At 58.6% G+C, this 16998-nt stretch overlaps 2 long non-coding RNA genes across 2 annotated transcripts; one reads left to right on the top strand and one right to left on the bottom strand.

The window, feature by feature from the left end:
* Window positions 1-4144: 4144 nt before the first annotated feature.
* Window positions 4145-12635, top strand: LOC142070098 (uncharacterized). The gene is made up of 3 exons (XR_012666039.1): window positions 4145-4283; window positions 7917-7994; window positions 12546-12635. It is a non-coding gene; the product is annotated as an uncharacterized LOC142070098 (long non-coding RNA).
* On the bottom strand, window positions 12510-15768 carry LOC142070097 (uncharacterized). The gene is made up of 2 exons (XR_012666038.1): window positions 15598-15768; window positions 12510-13444 (listed from the first exon to the last, which is right to left on the bottom strand). It is a non-coding gene; the product is annotated as an uncharacterized LOC142070097 (long non-coding RNA).
* Window positions 15769-16998: the final 1230 nt, after the last annotated feature.

The following is a 16998-nucleotide window of genomic DNA, read 5'->3' as shown; positions in this document are numbered from 1 at the left end:
ACACAGGCCCTGCAGCGAGCGCTCGCTGTTCATGAGGCTCCCTGTCTCGCTGCCGGTTAATGATTAGTTACGCACTGGTAAGGTGTTGGTCCTGCTCGTCCCGTTCCTCCCCCTTCTTGGTTCACTGTTCAGCACAGAAGCTGCCTCTGCCAGGTTCAAGCCAGCCGGGAGGGGTCCCGGTGGCGGGCGACGGGCACGTCCTGGGGCCGGGATGCAAGCAGCCTTGGCAGGCCATAGCCTGCCAAAGGAAAAGGAAAAATCTGGTCACCAGGCTTGGTGCAAAGTGGATGGGCCCCGGCACAGCGTCGTCCCCAGAGCCCCGCCAGGTGGGACCCAGGACTTCTGGCCCAGCCCGTGACCTTAGCAAGCAGGTTGGTGGAGAGGAGAGTGTGATCCTGCTCCCAGCACAGGGCAACGGCAAAGACCTGGTCACCCCGCGGCCTGGCAGAGCGGGCAGCAGCTGTTTGCATGGAATTCCTGGCTGCCTGGGCACAGAGCTGAGCAGCCCCACCCCCAGAATAGAGGACCCCCCCCCAGCAGAGAACAATGGAGAATTCCCCCCCTGGCTCCAACAAGAACAGGGGGAGCCTGCAGGGTGCTGGGCACCTTGGGACTCTGTTGGAGGGGAGGGGTCCATGGTTTTTGCACGTACATGGTTGTGCTGGGCTCTGGGTGTGTCTGTGCGTGCACGGGTTTGCGTATGCGTGTGTGCACGGGGGTTGCACCTCTTGGCTAGCTCAAGCCCTGAGCCTCCATTGCTCTCCACGAGCTCAGCTCCCAGTTCAAGCAGCAGAGACGGAGACGCTGTTGGCGCCCTGACCTGATTTAACCGGCTGCTCTGTTCCAGCTTCACCCCAGGGCTGGGCTGGGAGCAGAGGCAGCTTTGCACCTACACTTGCTCACAGGCCCATGGCACCTCTCTGCATCAGCCCCACCAGGCCACATGCACAATACAACCCCTCAGTGGGGGGAGGAACTGGTCTGCAGTCGTGTCAGTGGGAGGAAAACGCCTTCCTGGCCCGTGGGTTCAGCTCTGAGCTCCCTGAAAACTGAGGGCTGCATCCTCAGCTTGTCCTGGAGTCTGACCCGGCAGCTTGGCTTGGGCCCATTCCACGCTGCACGGCCTGCGCCTACCTGAATGTGGCTGGCTCCTGGTCACGCTCAAACCCTGGCACGCCTGGGCTCTGACACCCCCGGGTGCTGCAGCCACGCTGCTAACCCACAGCCCAGGACTCTGCTTGCTGCATGGACTGCGGCGCCCCCTGGAGCTTCCCGGGCGTGTGCACCCCTCTGTGCCTCTCAGGGCCCACGGCACAGTTTGTTCCCCTGAGCGCCAGGGCTCAGGCCTGCCCACCACTCAGCTGCAGAAGCTCCGCGGCCAGAGAGGCCAACCCATTGGCAGTGCCCCGGAGACCGGCTCTGGGGTCCCCTCCCCGGGCCTCGGCCCCAGCAGGCGGATGCAGCCCTGAGTGCCTTGTTGTGGCTGCTGCTTTTCCTGCCCTGGGACGGATCCTTTCCCATACAAGGGTAAGAGGCTGGCCCTGGGACAGATAAATAGATAGCAGCAGGGTGATTCGTCTGGGACAGGAGGTAGCATGTCAGCTCTGCCAAGCCTGAGGCAATGTTCTGGGGCCTGGCCTGGATGTCCCAAGTTGCCACGGAGGTGGAGGAATCCCGAGGAGGTCACAGAGCCCGGGGGATGCTGCCTTGTGCCCTTCACTCTCCAGGCTCTCACACTGCCCCAGAGCCAGCTGAGGAGAAAGGGCTTCGGGAGACGGAGGGGCCAGTCAGCAGGACCTGGACTGGACTTTGTCTCCCAGTCCCCCCTGCGCTAACCCCTAGACCCTACTGTCCTCCCAGAACTGGGGCCAGAACCCGGGAGGCCTGAATCCCAGCCCCTCGCTCTACCCACCAGATGAGTTTAGTGTTCTCGCACGTTTCACTTTAGTTACCCCATGATTACAGACATTCTGGGGGATCCCTCCGCATAGTAGAATTGCTCCCTCTTTCCCCCCACCTCGGCAGCCCTGGCTGCCAGCCTAAGCCTGTTCGCGTTCCGGCCCCGAGCAGGGTCCCACATGGTTCCACATCTTGTATCTAGCCCAGTTTGCAACCATTCCAGGTGGCTACAAACTCCCCATCCTCCCCATGCCAGGCGCGGCGGGTTGGAACCATCCCCGGCCCACTGCCAAGTTAAACCCAGCTGTGATTTCTTCTTTGTCTCAGAGGCTAGGGGCTGGCGTCCCTGTGAGACGGGCTCTGCAAACACCCCAGCGGGAACACAAACACTGAGGGCTCACCAAACCCGCAGCAACCCCCCCGGCTGCCAGGAGAACAGAGGCAGGGTGCACGTAGCTGGGGTTGTGTGGGGTGAAGAAGGGGAGTGGCTGCATGCGCTGTACAGGGACAGGTGCCTCAGGGAAAGTGGGGGACCGGCACGCAGAAGAAAACACCGTGTCCTGTCTGCCAGTGAACCATGCTGCACACACATACGCACATGCATCCATGGGCACAACCTGTGTACATGCTATTGATACCTGGATCCCCCCCACCCCCCCCCGCACATCCCCTGCAGCCCTGCCGCCAGCGTCCCGTCCCTGGCCCTCCAAACCCTCCCTGGGCATGGCAGGTTGGCACTCCCCTGTAATTAGGCTGCATCGTGCCTCGGTGCCGTTTGGAAAGGCGGGGCGCCGTGTTGGCTCAGCCATTACTCAGCCCTACTTGGCTCCTGACCAAGCGGGCGACTCGCACCCAGCACAGACAGAAAAGGGCTTCACGGGCCGCAGGCACTTCCGGCTGCCCCGCCCTGCCCTCTGTGATGGGGCGATGGAGTAGGGATCGGGGGCTATTGCCCTGGCTGATTGCTAGGGAGGCCCCGGACCATGGAGTCAGAGCCGGGCAGGAGTGCATGGGAGGGGCTGCTCGTGACCGGCTGCCTCAGTTACCCCAGAAGCAGTGACCCGGCAGCCGGTGGGGGGGGGGGGGGGAGTCGAGTGGGGGGGGGGGAGAGGGCCTGCTTCTCCTCCCGCTTACACTAGGAAACCTGACTCACTACCCCTTCCCACCCCCAAGCACTAGCCACACACTCCTTGCTGAGCTGGAAGCAGAACCCAGGAGTCCTGACTCCCAGGCCCCTGCTCCAACCACTAGACCCCACCCCGCTCCCAGAGTCAGGTGTAGAACCCAGGCAAGAAGTGGCTTGGACACTGCACAGGAGTGCCCGGAGGTGCCAGCTGCAGGGCAGTGAGAAACCAAGCCCGTCCTGGCTCAGCTGGGGGCTTTTCACCAGTCCAAAGCAGGGGTAAACGCCACCATTCGGATCTGCCGTGGCAGGGAGGGGGGGAGCCAGGCCCCCAGCGCCTGCAGGGAACCACTGCTGATTCACATCGTGGGGCGTGTGAGAAGAGAGCCAGAAAGCCAGGGTGCAAGAGGATGCCCGCACTGGCTGTTTCATGCTGCAGGAAAAGCGGGTCAGTGCGGGAGGGTCAGCCCAGCCTGCGTAAAGGGAGAGCACGCTGGCTCTTGCAGAAGTCAGCTCAGAGACAGCGTGGACTGGTGGGTAGGGCGCCAGGCCAGGACTCAGGACACCTGAGCTTTTTTCCCCCACCATGCCTCAGTTTCCCCTCCTGCCCTTTGTCTGTTTAGACTGGCAGCTCTTTGAGGCAAGGCCTGGCTCTGACTGTGTCTGTGCAGCCCCTGGGACAATGGGATCGTGACTTTGGCTGGGGCCTCTTTGTGCTTCCAGAATAACAGGGGGGCAGGGGCCTGGCCTGGCCACCGACAGCCAGAAAGGGGCCCTGGCCACTGGAATTCTAGTCAATGACAAACCAGCAAGCAGCCCTCCCCCACCTTCTGGGGCTGAAAATTCCCATTTATTTAAAAAATGAGGAACCCCCTTCCCTCCCCTACCCCACGCGGTGCCCCTGTCCTCTGCTGCCCTGCTGGATCCGCCCAACGGGCAGGGGAGACAGGGCTCCAGCCCAGCAGGCGTGAGATCAGGTCAGGGGGGGGGGGGAGGGAGGAGGGGAGCAGTAAGGTGGGCTCCAGATAAACCAAAAAAGGGCAGGAATGCCGGGCCAGATCTGCCTCTTCCTGTCCCTGACAATGTCTCCGTCCTTATCTCAGCCTCTCAGGAGCAAGGGGGCCGCAGCTGGAGAGGCGCTTGGGGCAGCTCCTCCTGAGATGTTTCCAAAGCATGGGGCTCTGAGCTGCGGGGCACAGCTCGCCCCAGGGAGGAATCGCCTTCATCCTGCCCCTTGCTGAGCCACGGACGCTGGTGCAAAGTGAGTGTGAAATGCCGGAGGCAGCCCCGTTTCGCACTAGTGCAACCGACTGCGCCCGGTGCAGGGCCCTGCAGCCACGCCACGCAGGTCTGGGGCAGGCGGCAGGGGACCTGGATGTGCTGGGCCTGACGCCGACTTGCGTGGAAATGCTCCTGATTTGCACTGCCACAGTCAGGCCCACGAATCCGTCCCGCCTCTGGGCCTGAGTCTCCAGCGCCCTGCACCTCCTGCTGTTGCACCGGTGCACAGTGAGCCCAGGGTGGGTGTGAAACACCACTGAATGGGAGCGGCAATTTCGCCACAGGGGGCAAAGAGCGGGAGAGCCGGGTCCCTCTAGCCAACGCGCTGACCTAGGCCAGAGGGCCTGAATTTCCACCGCCCGGCCTCGTATCATCATACACACTTGTGCAAAGTGAGTATGAACCACTCCCCATTGGTGCAAAGCACACTTCTCACTTGACAGCCTTCGCAGCCCCCATGTATGTCGCAATGACCCCCCCTGCATGGTAGCTGCGTGAGCTCACTCCCTGCTTCATACCTCCAGGCCGCTGAGGAGGGGGCTGGGCTGTGAAGCCAGCACGTAAGACCCCACCCGGCTGCTACTCTTGGGATGCCATTCCCTGAGGTCGCCTTGCTAAGCTCATCCCTGGCACAAGGCATGCCCCGTCCCTACAGGCAGCAGCCATCATTTCTATGGGACCTTACAAAGGGGGGAAACTGAGGCAGAGAAGGGCTGCGACATGCCCAAGCTCACTCGGTGAACTAAAATCCAGCTGAACCTGCTCTAACCACTGGGCCCCACTCCCCTCCCAGAGCTGGGGATAGACGCAGGAGTCCTGACTCCCAGCCCTATCGGCTCCAACATGTTCTTAAATCCCTGGGGCTGGAACACATCACTTGGGTGCTGACTCACGTACCAGGTACCTGCCAACAAAATCTACACCCCCTCCCCCACGGCAGCCCTTGGTACCAGATAGGTCACGACCCAGGGTTTGTAGGGTGTTGCTGAAAGAAGGGGCTCAGCAGTGAAGGGGTTAAAAGGGGCCAGGGGTTGCGGCGAAAGGGGGAGCGGAGCCCGTGTCCAAGCCTGGGGCCACGTGACGCTCGGCTGGGGAGCTGGCAGCCACGCGCCCCGGCTGACAGGTTCTGTGGCCTCGTCCCTTTGAAGCGGCACCTCCCAGGGGTGGGGAGGCCCATTAGCCGGAGGATGCCGGGGGCAACGGTGGGCTGCCGGATTTCCGGCCGCAGTGGGAACGTGCAGAGGCGTACGGGCCAATCCCGGCAGCTGTGGGCAGCGCCATGGGAGGGGTGGGGTGTTATTCTCTGCAGCGTTACTCCTGGTTTCCTTGCCCCGGCTCTGAGCAGCTGCCAGGCGCAACGGAACCAGCTGGGGCTGCAGATCAGCAAGCTCCCGGCGTGGCCACGGCCCGTCAGCTGGTGCAGCACATGGGCACTTGTTGACAGCCTCTCCCAGCTGCACCCGGGGCGCTGGGGCTGCTCGCTTGTTTACCTGGGCCACGAGCACGAGGCATGTTCCGGCCTGATGCTTTACTCAGCCACTCCAATCAATGGGCCAGATCCTCCACATAAGCCCTGTGAGGTCCCAAGACAAAAGGTGCTAAGGAAGCCCCAGTGAGGAATTCATTGTCCTTGAGCTGCTGTCCACCACGCAAAGGGGCTGGGTAAATAGCCTTGGAGGCTAAGTCTGGGGCAGGAACGGTAATGACACTGCTTGTGGTTGAGAAGGGCATGAAGACACTCAGCCTGGTGGAGGTGGCAGAGGGACTGCGCTGTGTTTAAAGCGGAAAGGAATAATTAGACTTTGAAATAGGTCACCTGGTTTTCACAGGAGCTCAGCACCTTGCACTTCTGCTTCTCCCCACCCCCATGCAGTCAAAACTCACAAATACAGCCAACAAAAATCACAAGATTGGCTTAAAAATCACGAGATCTTAAAAAGAGTCACAGATTCGGGTTTCACGTTCTTTGCCTTCTGGTTCCTGCGCCTTTAGGGCTGCATTTCTCCACGCCCAAGACGGCTAGAAACTTTTTTTTTTTTTGGTTCTCAGTGGATGCTGAGAGTCAGGTCATCCATCATCCCAGGACTCCAGGGGCTGGTGATTTAAGAGAAAACACCCAAGCATTGCAAGACTCTCAGTAAAATAACTAGAATAAAATTGGGTGGTGAACGCTTGAGAAACCTCTGGCCCTGAGCGGAGGCTCGCCTTGAAAAATCTGCCTTTTCAGTTATTCCCATTCCCCCACATCCTATTTACACGCTACTCGGCCCATAAAGCTACCCCATGCTAAGTGTCTGCAGGCTGGGGCGGAGGGGAGAGGGGGGGTCCTTACAAAACACCAGTGGGAGCCAATTAGACTGTGCTGCAAACCCAACTGCAGATTGGTAATTTAGCCGTGAGTGAGTTGCGTAATCCAGCACCCTGGGGCCCGCCAAGGGGCTTGTGCAAACGAACCGCAGCCTTTGCGAACAGCCTGGTTATTGTTCAGCAATGCAGCAGTAGGAAGGCTTTCCCAAAAGAGAATTACGTCCTCGGGGACACAGTGTTGTCTCCTAGAGCACCACGTGGGGACTCACAAGACCTGAGTTCTAATCCCAGCTCTGCCGGCTGACTGTGGGCAATTGGTTCCCCAGGCCATGCCTCGGTTTCCCCTCCCACTCTATTTAGACGGAGTTTGTCAGAGTGAGGTCTGTGTCTCACCATGTGTCTGTGCAGCACCTGACACAAAGGGGGTCACTAGATGCTACTGTAATAAGAGGAACTATGTGAAACATTGGAGGCTTAGGGAGCAGGGAAAATTACCTCCTTCCTGAGAATGAAATGCTAGTGGGGGTCCAAGCTGGTGTGAAGCTGGGAGGCCAACAGGTGGCAGCTTCCCCAAATTTCAGATGGGCCCTGAGCAGTGAGTTCTTTGCCACCGGGAGGCAAATGACGAATTCTCACTTATTCCACCCGAGCAGCGCTCCACCCAAGTAGGGTTTTCTTGACGCTGTTTCATCTAAACTCCCCAGTTCTGCAGCGTTCCCAGCCGCAGAAGCCAAACACAAGCCCTCTGCTGCCGTTCTAGGACGCGCGTTGGAAAGGTTCTGTCCACGTGGCCTCGGTCTTGTGGGGTCACGGCCGTCCCCATCCTAAATGGAAAAGGCAAGAGCTCAGAAGTTAACAAAACCTGACCAGATTCTTTCCACCGAGACGGGCACCCATCGCTGATGGCATGAAGTGGCCCCTCACTGGCAACCTCAGCAGAGGAGGTGAGGGCTGAACTGGCCATGAGGGTCCCTCTCCGCTCCCCGGGCGAGTTCCCTGCCTTAACTAGGCAAAGAGGCAGTGTAGCCTAGGGGATAGAGTGCTGGATACAGGACACCTGGCTTCTACCTGCATCTGTGCTCCTTGCATTGCTGGGGAACTCTGGGCAAGCCACTGCCCTGCCCTCTGCCTCAGTTTCCCCATCTGAGGCGAAGGAGGCTGGAAAGCGCTTTGAGATCTATGGATGAAAAGCACTGTGCAAGCCCTAGGTATTATTTATTTCTCACTGACTATAAAGCCACTGTGCCCCAGCTTCTGATGGCAACAACAAACCCGGCTCAACCTCGACTTTTCCCACCCCCCCCAGCCCCAGTCGTCCCGCACGGATCAAGTGTTGCTCAGTTCAGTCCTTCTGTGTAAACATGAAACCGTCAGCTGATTCCTGGTAAGTTACAAGGAAACCCAAGAGCCATCTGGCAAGCAGCACCCGGCTGGGGACGTGGATCCTCTCCCTCTGGCGTCACGGCCGCCCTCCCCGCTGTCAGAGAACAGGCTGGAGGTCAGAGCCCTGCAGCCGGACCAATGGGGAATGGAGCGAGGCTTTCTTGGCAAGGCCTGGTCAACTGCACAGGGCTGGGGTCCGTGCAGTGAGAACACAGCGAGTTCCTTCCCATGGAGGGAGCTACCCCGGGTCCCCCCTTCACTGCTGGGAACCCGCATCCAGGCCTGGCCTGCTCTGGCACATGCCCCTGACCTGCTGGGAATTGCAGTGTAAACAAGACTCTGCAGCATTCCCAGTGCCCTGCCAGTGACCTTGGGAAGGGCCCTCGCCTGCTTCCTTGGTGCAGCGTGGGAAACTGGCTGGCTCCACCTGCACAAGGAGGCTGCCTGGCTGGGCATCTCCACGGGGAGACGTGCCCTGGGCTGCTGAGAACCCCGCAAGCTCTGGGGGTCTCTCCGCCTCCCCCCTCGCTCGGGGCCCCCAGCTCCCATCCCTGGTGCAGCTCCCCCTGCTCTACGTAGCACCCCATCCCTAGTGCAGACCCCCCCTTTCTGCCACTCAGCCCCCTGCATCCTACTCAGCATTCTCCCATCCCCCACTCAGCTCACCCAGCACAGGAGCCAGACAGACAGACACTTTCTGTTTTGCTTTTTTTAAAAAAAAAATCGGCTGAAAAAACCAGGTTGAACGTCAGCTGGAGCCGCCCCTCCAAAATACAAACAAGCAGAGAGAGAGAGATGGACCCTCCCCTGCCCCACAGCCAGACACCAGGCCCTGCGAAAATGAAAAGAAAGAAAGAAAAGAAAAGATGCAAAGGATGGTGCAATTTCCTTGCATTTCATTTTGGTTAAGAGTTGGATATGCCTTTGCCCTTTGTGGAGTAAAGAGAGACAGAGAGAGAGAGCGAGCACTTGGAACTAGGTCTGGGATAGATAGATAGATAGATAGATAGATAGATAGAGGGGGTGTATGGGGGTAGATAGATAGATAGATAGATAGATAGATAGATAGATAGAGGGGGTGTATGGGGGTAGATAGATAGATAGATAGATAGATAGATAGATAGATAGATAGATAGAGGTGGTATATGGGGTACATAGATAGATAGATAGATAGATAGATAGATAGATAGATAGATAGAGGGGGTATATGGGGATAGATAGATAGATAGATAGATAGATGTGGTATATGGGGTACATAGATAGATAGATAGATAGATAGAGGGGGTATATGGGGATAGATAGATAGACAGACAGAGGGGGTGTATGGGGATAGATATAGGAGGGGAATGCATGGAGATTGATTCAGATCCGACATTCCTCTTGGAGAACGTCTCTTGGGGGCTGTTGCTGGGGCTGTGGCTCTGGTTTGGGGCTCTCTGGGGGACCCGTTAAAGAAAGGACACCTGGTATGCCAATGCTGGGGCTGTGTTGTGATCTGTGCTCCAGGCCCTCGTCGGGTGCTGATGGCATGGGGCACTGGTGCCATGCAGGATCAGGCCCAAAGGCCAAGTTCGCCCCCTCTTGGTCTCCCCCGTCTGTGCTGTGCAGCCAGAATGGGCATGGCAGCATCCCGAGCCGAGCCCTGCTAGACACACCAGCGGTGCCCAGGCCGCCCAGCTAGTGCCGTGCAGCAGCTTCGCTGCCTCCCACTCTGCCCTGGCAGGCGGTTCCCTGGTGCTTCTCCCTGCTCCCGCCAGTGGCCCGGTGAGGTCCCCGCTGCTCTCCTCTGCTCCAGAGCCCCCCAGGGACACAGGCCTGCTCCTCTCCAGAGCTCTCCCTGCTGACAGCCTCGGCCCGGTGGCAGGATGGGCTATCAGAGCTAAGCTGGCTCCTGGCGTATTCGGGAGGTGCCTGCCTGGAGATGCAGAGACTCATGAGCCCCCAGGCTGCCCTAGCATAACCTCCCTGCCACCCTGTCCTGAGGCTCTGCTGTTGGCCAGCGCCCCCACTCCCCGCCCCACGCTGTCTTCTGCACAGATAGCTGCCTCTCTCGCTCTGTGGGCTTCAGGATCCAACGCCAGTCAGATGGCCCTGTCCTAGCCAGTTGCCTGGCAGGGAAGACAGCTGGTTGGAGACACATGGCACCATTGTTATTTACATTACAACAACTCTTAGAGACCCCCAGCTGAGATCAGGGCCCCATTGTGCCAGGTGCTGCCCATATATGGTAACCGAGATCAGGGCCCAGTCGTTCCAGGTGATGCCCGCACACGGTAACTCAAATCAGGGCCCCGTTGTACCAGGTGCTCCAAAGAGCTCTCAGCCTATACAGACAAGGACTGGGAGGATTATTAACCCCATCCTACACGTAGGGAAACTGAGGCAGAGAGTGATTAAGTGACTTGTCTGAGGTCACATGGGTATTCTGTAGCGGAGCCAGGAACTGAACCCTGACTTGAGGCCCAGCTCACAGCCCTAGCCTGAAAGCCAATTCAAATTGTTCTGCACTAAGCCAGATCAGACTTCTGGGATTCTGTGATCCCCAGTGCCCTGGCTGGCTCCAGGCTCGTTCCTGCCCCCAATGTCCCATAACACTGGCTACAAAGCCCCAGTCTAACAGCTTCTCTTATTGCAGAGGTAACTGTTATAACTCGTGCTGGCCCAAACTTGAGTCCTGTCCGCACACGACTCCTTCGCTCGAACGTGACGTGCCGTTTCGCTGTGTGGCTGGTCTCACTCGAGTGACCTCTGCAGGGCAGATCCCCAGTGAGAGCGACTCTGCCTGTAGGAGTGCAGTGTCCGGCTCTTGTGGCTTTGCTAACCCCGCTGCCCTCCAGTCCTCTGGATCTACCCCCGAACTCTACAGCCCAGGGCTAGCTGCATCACTGTGATGTTGCTTTAACCCAGTTTCATAAGAGCAAGCAGGGAAGGAAGGGTGAGAACATCACTCCGTGCAAAGAGGGGAAAAAATACGACACCTGCTGCTAGCAGGGGCTAATTTATTCCCCTCTCCGGAGAGCGGAGAGCTGTGATCTCCCCAGGACATTGCCTTAAATCAGCCGTTTTTTGACATTATCATGGGAATCTGTCTGGCCCGGAGCCAAGCTTGTCTCTGAACCCGGATGCAGGTCCCACGTAGGCCTCAGTGAGAGCAGCTGCAAAGGCCTGATGGGGGATTCTCAAAGCTCCGTGGTGCAAACAGGCAGGGATCCGGGTCCCCAGGGCAGGGGCTTGGCGGGGCGGATCCTCCAGTGTCCTGCTGTCATCGACACCAGTGCAACATGATGTGAATCGTCACTGCTGGGTCGGTGGCGTTTGCCCTGGTGAGGGGCAGGGCAATTGGGCCCCAGATGATTAACCCCGCAAGGGCCCAGTCTGACCTGCTGCAGAACACAGGTCATGGACAGTCACCCAGTGCTTCCTTTATTGAGCCCAATGGGACCAGGTGAGGGAGGAGACCGGGGGGAGGGAAGGGTTAACAGAACCTTCACTGAATTCACACGCCCTCACCCAGTGCCCACCTGCTGCCCCATGCCCATGGCATGAGGAGATGTGGGCACAGTGGGCTAAGGCCACCCAACTCGCTTCACTTGTGATCTGGTGCATTCACTCAGTCATTCCTGACAGCCGCATCATGCCCCAAGGTGGCGAGAACATTCTGTGCTAGCACTGAGCTGTGGATGGATGTAACAGCTGGAAAATTCACCTGTGTGATGAGCTCGTCAGGCATGAATGACTCATTGCTGCGGCTGGCTCAGAACACCTGGTTCCCAAGCTGTCAGGGCGTTACATAAATAATAACAACCCGCCTGCTGCCAGCTGGACTCTTGGAAGGCCAGGCCAGGTTTAGTAGGTGATGCACTTAGTTCCCCATGAACCACACAGGAGTGGAGGAGCCTGGGGCTGAATCTTTGACCAAAGCTCTAACCAACCCTCAAACTTCATTGCTATTAATTATAGTCCAGTAACATCTGGAGACCCCCAACTGAGATCAGGGCCCCCATTGTGCCAGGCGCTGCACATGCACAATAAGAGCCAGACCCTGCCCCAAAGAGCTCACAGGCAGAACAGACAAAAGGTGGGAGGGGAAACCGAGGCACAGAGCAGAGGTAGGACTAGAACCCAGAGCTGCTGCCTCCTGTCCCAGAGCCATGTCTACTGGACTAAGTTGCCTCTTAGTTACAGCACTTCAAAGGTCTAGGAAAGTTGGGTTCCTGTGTGTCAGGGCTAGACCTGGCCAAGCACAGCAAGGCTGATCCCAGGAAACGGCAGCAGAAGTCCAGCGGCGCTGCCAGCTCGCTAGTCTCTTGGGGTTTGGTGGTCGGCGTTTTCTGGAAAGCTCCTGTTCTGGAGTTGGGCAATGCCGCACGCAGCTCAGGACGTTTCCGGCTCTGGTGGCTAAGGAGAAAACCTGTCTGGAGGGACCTGCCCGGAAATCACAGAGAAACCACCCAGACTGATGATGTTAACACGGGGTGGGGGGGATGTCGGATTCAATAAGAACAAACTGGACAGATTATTCATTAGGACAATTACTATTTATTATTTCTAGCACAGGAGCAGCCGGAAGACCTATTAATGGCCCACTGTGCCAGCTGCTGCAGAAACACAGACCAAAAGCCATTCCCTGCCCCAGAGCACTTCCAATTTAAGACACGAGGCTACAGATGGAGCCAATCAGACGGGAGAGTAAAAGGAAACAATGAGATCATATTGGTCAGCAGCAGAGGCAGGTCTCAAGCAAATGTTTGCTCCAGATTTTGCATGAAAATTCCCATACGTTTCTACTTCAGGCCGTTTCTCAACGCAGAATTTTTTGCGGCACTGGCCCCAAAACAGCCACCTGTCTTGCAGAAACTGGTGGCTTTCCAAAGCCCGCCAGCGCTCCCAGGATTGTCAGCCCCAAACCCAAAGAGATTATTCTTAAAAATGTCCTGACAAACTAGCGCGGCTCGTGAGAGGGAATCGGACTCGGTTTCACTCCAGACCTGGCCGGCACCTTCCCCCTCCATGAAACTGGACCTTTTTTGAAAAAAACAAACCAACCATCACAAGCCATGTAGGATTTTGAAGCTCTTCAGACGGATTTTTTATTTTTTCCCCCAGTAATAACCAGCTTCAGGGGCGACTGGATCTCAAAGCGGCTTTGCGAGGGTCATCCAGCCAGTTTGATCATCTCCCAGAATACAGCCCAAGACCCAGTGAGGGGAGGCGGTTTGGCTGATGGCGCTCCGTGGCAGGAGAACCCAGGAGTCCTGATGCCCCATTTCATGCTTTGGCCACTAGATCTGAGTGTGATCAGGTGCCTACATTTCAGTGGGGTTCAAATTCCAGCCTCGGTCATGCTCTCTCATCCACAGCCCTTCTTAAATTCCTCAGCTGACTTTGATCCGCCTCATCCTTGAAATAGCCTGGGGGAGGGGTGGAAACCTCTGACTGGTGCAAAGGAATCTAAATAGAAAGCAGAGTTGCATGGGGTTGCATCATGGCTGTTGTGGTCCTGGTGAAATCCTGCTGAGTCCAGGGTTATTACAGTCCAGGGCCCGGAAGGGGGTAGGGTCTGGGAAGCCCTGGAACTGGGTGGGCTGCAGAAGGGGCCAGACACAGGCTGGGGTCTGACCTCAGGCCCTGATCCTGCCAAGCCCCGTTCACCGCCTCGCCCTACAAAGCCCGAGGGCATTAACGGGGCTGTCAGCGTTTGCAGGATCAGGCCTGCTGTGGCTCCCAAGCGTTGGGCCCTCTCCCCCCCATGTGTCCTCCCAACCCCACACCCCCTCTCTTCCCCACCCCAACTCTGGGTGCCCCCTTCCCCTCCCCCACCACATCTCTGAGTGCCCCCCCCCGCAGCCTCACACCCTCCCTCTCCCCTGTGCAGCCCCTCGCTCCCCTGCTCCTCCCCCCTCCGGAGCAGTGCCCCCGGCTGGCGGAGCAGCCCCTTGCCAAAGGCATTATCAGCTGCCCCATTGTGCAGGGACCCGCAAGGCTCCTGGGAAAGCTCACTGGGGGCTGCTGAGCATTGAAATCCAGACACAATGAGGAACGCCCTGGCCCTGCCAAGGCCAAGCCTGGGCCGAGGAGGAAAGGAGCAGGAGGGGAGGGGGCCGGGGGCATGGAGGATCCCACTGCAGCCGCTGTGCTGGGAAGGGCTCTGGATTTCCTGTCCTGCTGCCCTCCCATGCAGGAAGAGCACCGGGGTTTGTTCTCAGCCCCTGCCTTAGCTGGGCTAGCCCGCCGGGCTCTGGCTTGATAGCACCTGGAGTGTAAGGGGCAGCACAGAGCCTGTGGGACTGGGGGCAAATGATAAGCTGCTCCTGTGAGAGAGCAGGGGGCTGGGAGCCAGGACTCCTGGGTTCTACCCCTGACCCGGGGAGGGGAGTCTGGTGAGTTAGAGCAGAGAGGCTGGGAGCCAGGACTCCTGGGTTCTAGCCCTGGTCCAGGGAGGAGAGGGGGGTCTGGTGGGTTAGAGCAGTGGGCTGGGAGCCAGGACTCCTGGGTTCTGTTCCTGGCTCTAGGTGTGGGAGGGGAACAGCATCTAGTAGTTCAGAGCAGGCGGGTGGGGTGGGAGCCAGAAGTCAGGACTCCTGGGTACTAGTTGTCTATTCCCTCCTTTGGGAGGGGAGTGGGGACTAGTGGTTGTGGGGGTTGGCTGGGGTCTATACTTGGCACTGTCACTGACTTGCCATTTGCCTCAGTTTCCCCCCCTCTATAGAACAGGGATGATGATACCGACCCACCTCTCCCGCCCGCAGGGATTAAACAGGTGGGCCCTGGCTGCATCTCTGGGCCCCTGTCAGAGCAACCCTCCCGCACTGGCAGCCAAGCCCCGCCCAGCTCCCCTTCCCCTGACGGGGCATGAGAGGGGAGCCCGTCACTGAAACCCCTCTGAATAGCAGCACCAAGGCCCCAGCTGCAGCAGCTTGGTGCTCAGTGGGAGGAGGGCGCCGAGGCTACATATGGGCATCTCGGATGGCGCCGGGAGCCGCACTCAGGCTGGTGGGCACATGCCAAGCAGCATGCCAGCTGTACACCCCCAGGCGGACCGTGTGTGCAGCGTTACCATGGTCCCCATCCAGTAACACACGCAGGGAAAAATCTCACCATCGCTGAAACACGGGCAGCCCTGAATAGAAGCACAGCTGGGTACAGGGCATTGCAAACACCTCCCCCCGCCCCCCCCGCGCCCCAATTACAGACAGGCACAACGACCTACATGGGCTCGTGCACACGCACTCACACCACAGGCAAGCACAACGGGACGCGTGGTGTTGCACGCACGTACACGCATTGTTAGACGCACACACCCGTGCAATTCGACAACGCATGCAACAAACTCCTAGCCTATTGCACACAGTCACCGGTACAGCCAGGCGCAGAATGTAACACGCTCACAGACCCCCACAGTTATAACACAGACACACAAGCCTAATTATAGACATGACCATGCGAACGTATCTACAGGCACATACTCAATCGTCACACACACACAGCCACAATCATGATTTTCACTCACACACAAAATCAATCACAGCCCTCAAAGCTCCTCTACATCCCCCCACAGGACCATGCGTTGTTCATTTCACACACACACACACACACACACTTACTTTCCCAGGGTCTGCAGAGCCGCTCTGTGATCTCGTCTCCCTCCTCTTAGGGTTGGTAACCACCATCCTTTCTTCTTTTTTAATTGTTCATTGTTCCTTCTCCCCCCGCCCCACCATCCCAACCCCTGAGGAACCAGGCCAAAAATAACCCTCTCCCTAACCCGTCCCTGCGCACGCACCCTTTGGATTTTGAACGCCAGGGGCTGCAGCCAGCCAGCCTGCACTGGCTGCCCTGGATGGTAGAGGAGTAGGGGGGAGGTTGGGAAGTCCCAGCAGCCCCTGAGGGGTCTGATCCTCCAATCGCTCCCTTTGGCGTAAATCAGGAGCAACAGCCTGAGTTACTCCACCTGGAGGAAGAGGGGATCTGGACCCTAAGTCATCCTTGGGGAGGGGGTGGGGGGAAGGCGGGTTGGTTCATTAAGGCTTTGTCTAGACTAGGACAAAAGGTGGTTTCTGAACGCATTAACTAGCCAGGCTCACGGCCCGATGGGCCGGGTGAGCTCGGCTGCCAGGGTGAGCGAGATAGGTAGGTAGGTGTGTCTGGGGATAGACAGGTGGATAAAACCCTCAGCATTTAGACAGTACTTCTTAGCCCTAGATCAGATGAAACAGCCGGCCCGCAATGGCTGCATCCCCCGGTCCTGACCCAGTGCCCAGCCCCAGCCCTGCCCGGGAAGTGGCTCAGCCTCTCGGATCCCAGGGCCGTGGCAGCCTGCCCTGAGCCAGCTGGGCGTGCAGACAGATGCTGTGAGAACGCAGCCGTTTCCCAGGGTGGAGGCTGCGTGTGGCTTGGCCAGCAGCAGCAGAGCAGAGCCCCCCTTCCCCACTCCCGGCTGGGCCTTGCCCCTCCTCCCCGGTGGGGAAACCACATGAGAAAGTGACATCAGGTGGGATCCCCCACATGTTCCCTGCGGGCCCCACGGGACAGGGGAGTGCTCGGCAGGGACGTGGGAAACGGCAGCTGCCCTCATCCTCCAGAGGTTGGAGGGGCAGGAAATGATCTAATGGCACATGGGATCCAGGAGTCCTGAGTCCTGTCCTGGTTCCCCATGGGAGTCTCCAGGGGGGGAGGGGGAATGGGGTTCATTGCCCTCCTTTCAGGGGGGCTCCCTGATGCTCTTGGCCTTGGCCTCTGGTCTGGGATGTGAGGCCTCAACCAGCCCCCTGCACTGGGTGACTGATGCTCCCCCAGGCTGGAAGGAGGGTGGGGGGGTCAGGAAAGGGATAGGAAGGGGGACTGGGACCCTGGTGCAGGCTGGTCTTCACACACAGGGATGTTAAAGGGGGACAATTCCCTCCTGCAGAATCACAGGGCTCAGGGGAAGGGGGGGATGAGCCAGCCCGACAAGCCACGCACCCTCCCAGGCCCCCACTCAATAGCAGGGTGAGGTGGTAGACGCC

This window comes from Caretta caretta, chromosome 25 (genome assembly GCF_965140235.1).
Source record: "Caretta caretta isolate rCarCar2 chromosome 25, rCarCar1.hap1, whole genome shotgun sequence".
In the NCBI taxonomy this organism is placed as follows: Eukaryota; Metazoa; Chordata; order Testudines; family Cheloniidae; genus Caretta; species Caretta caretta.
The sequence above is the reverse complement of the archived record's forward strand: the minus strand, read 5'-3'. Positions and strand labels throughout refer to the sequence as shown.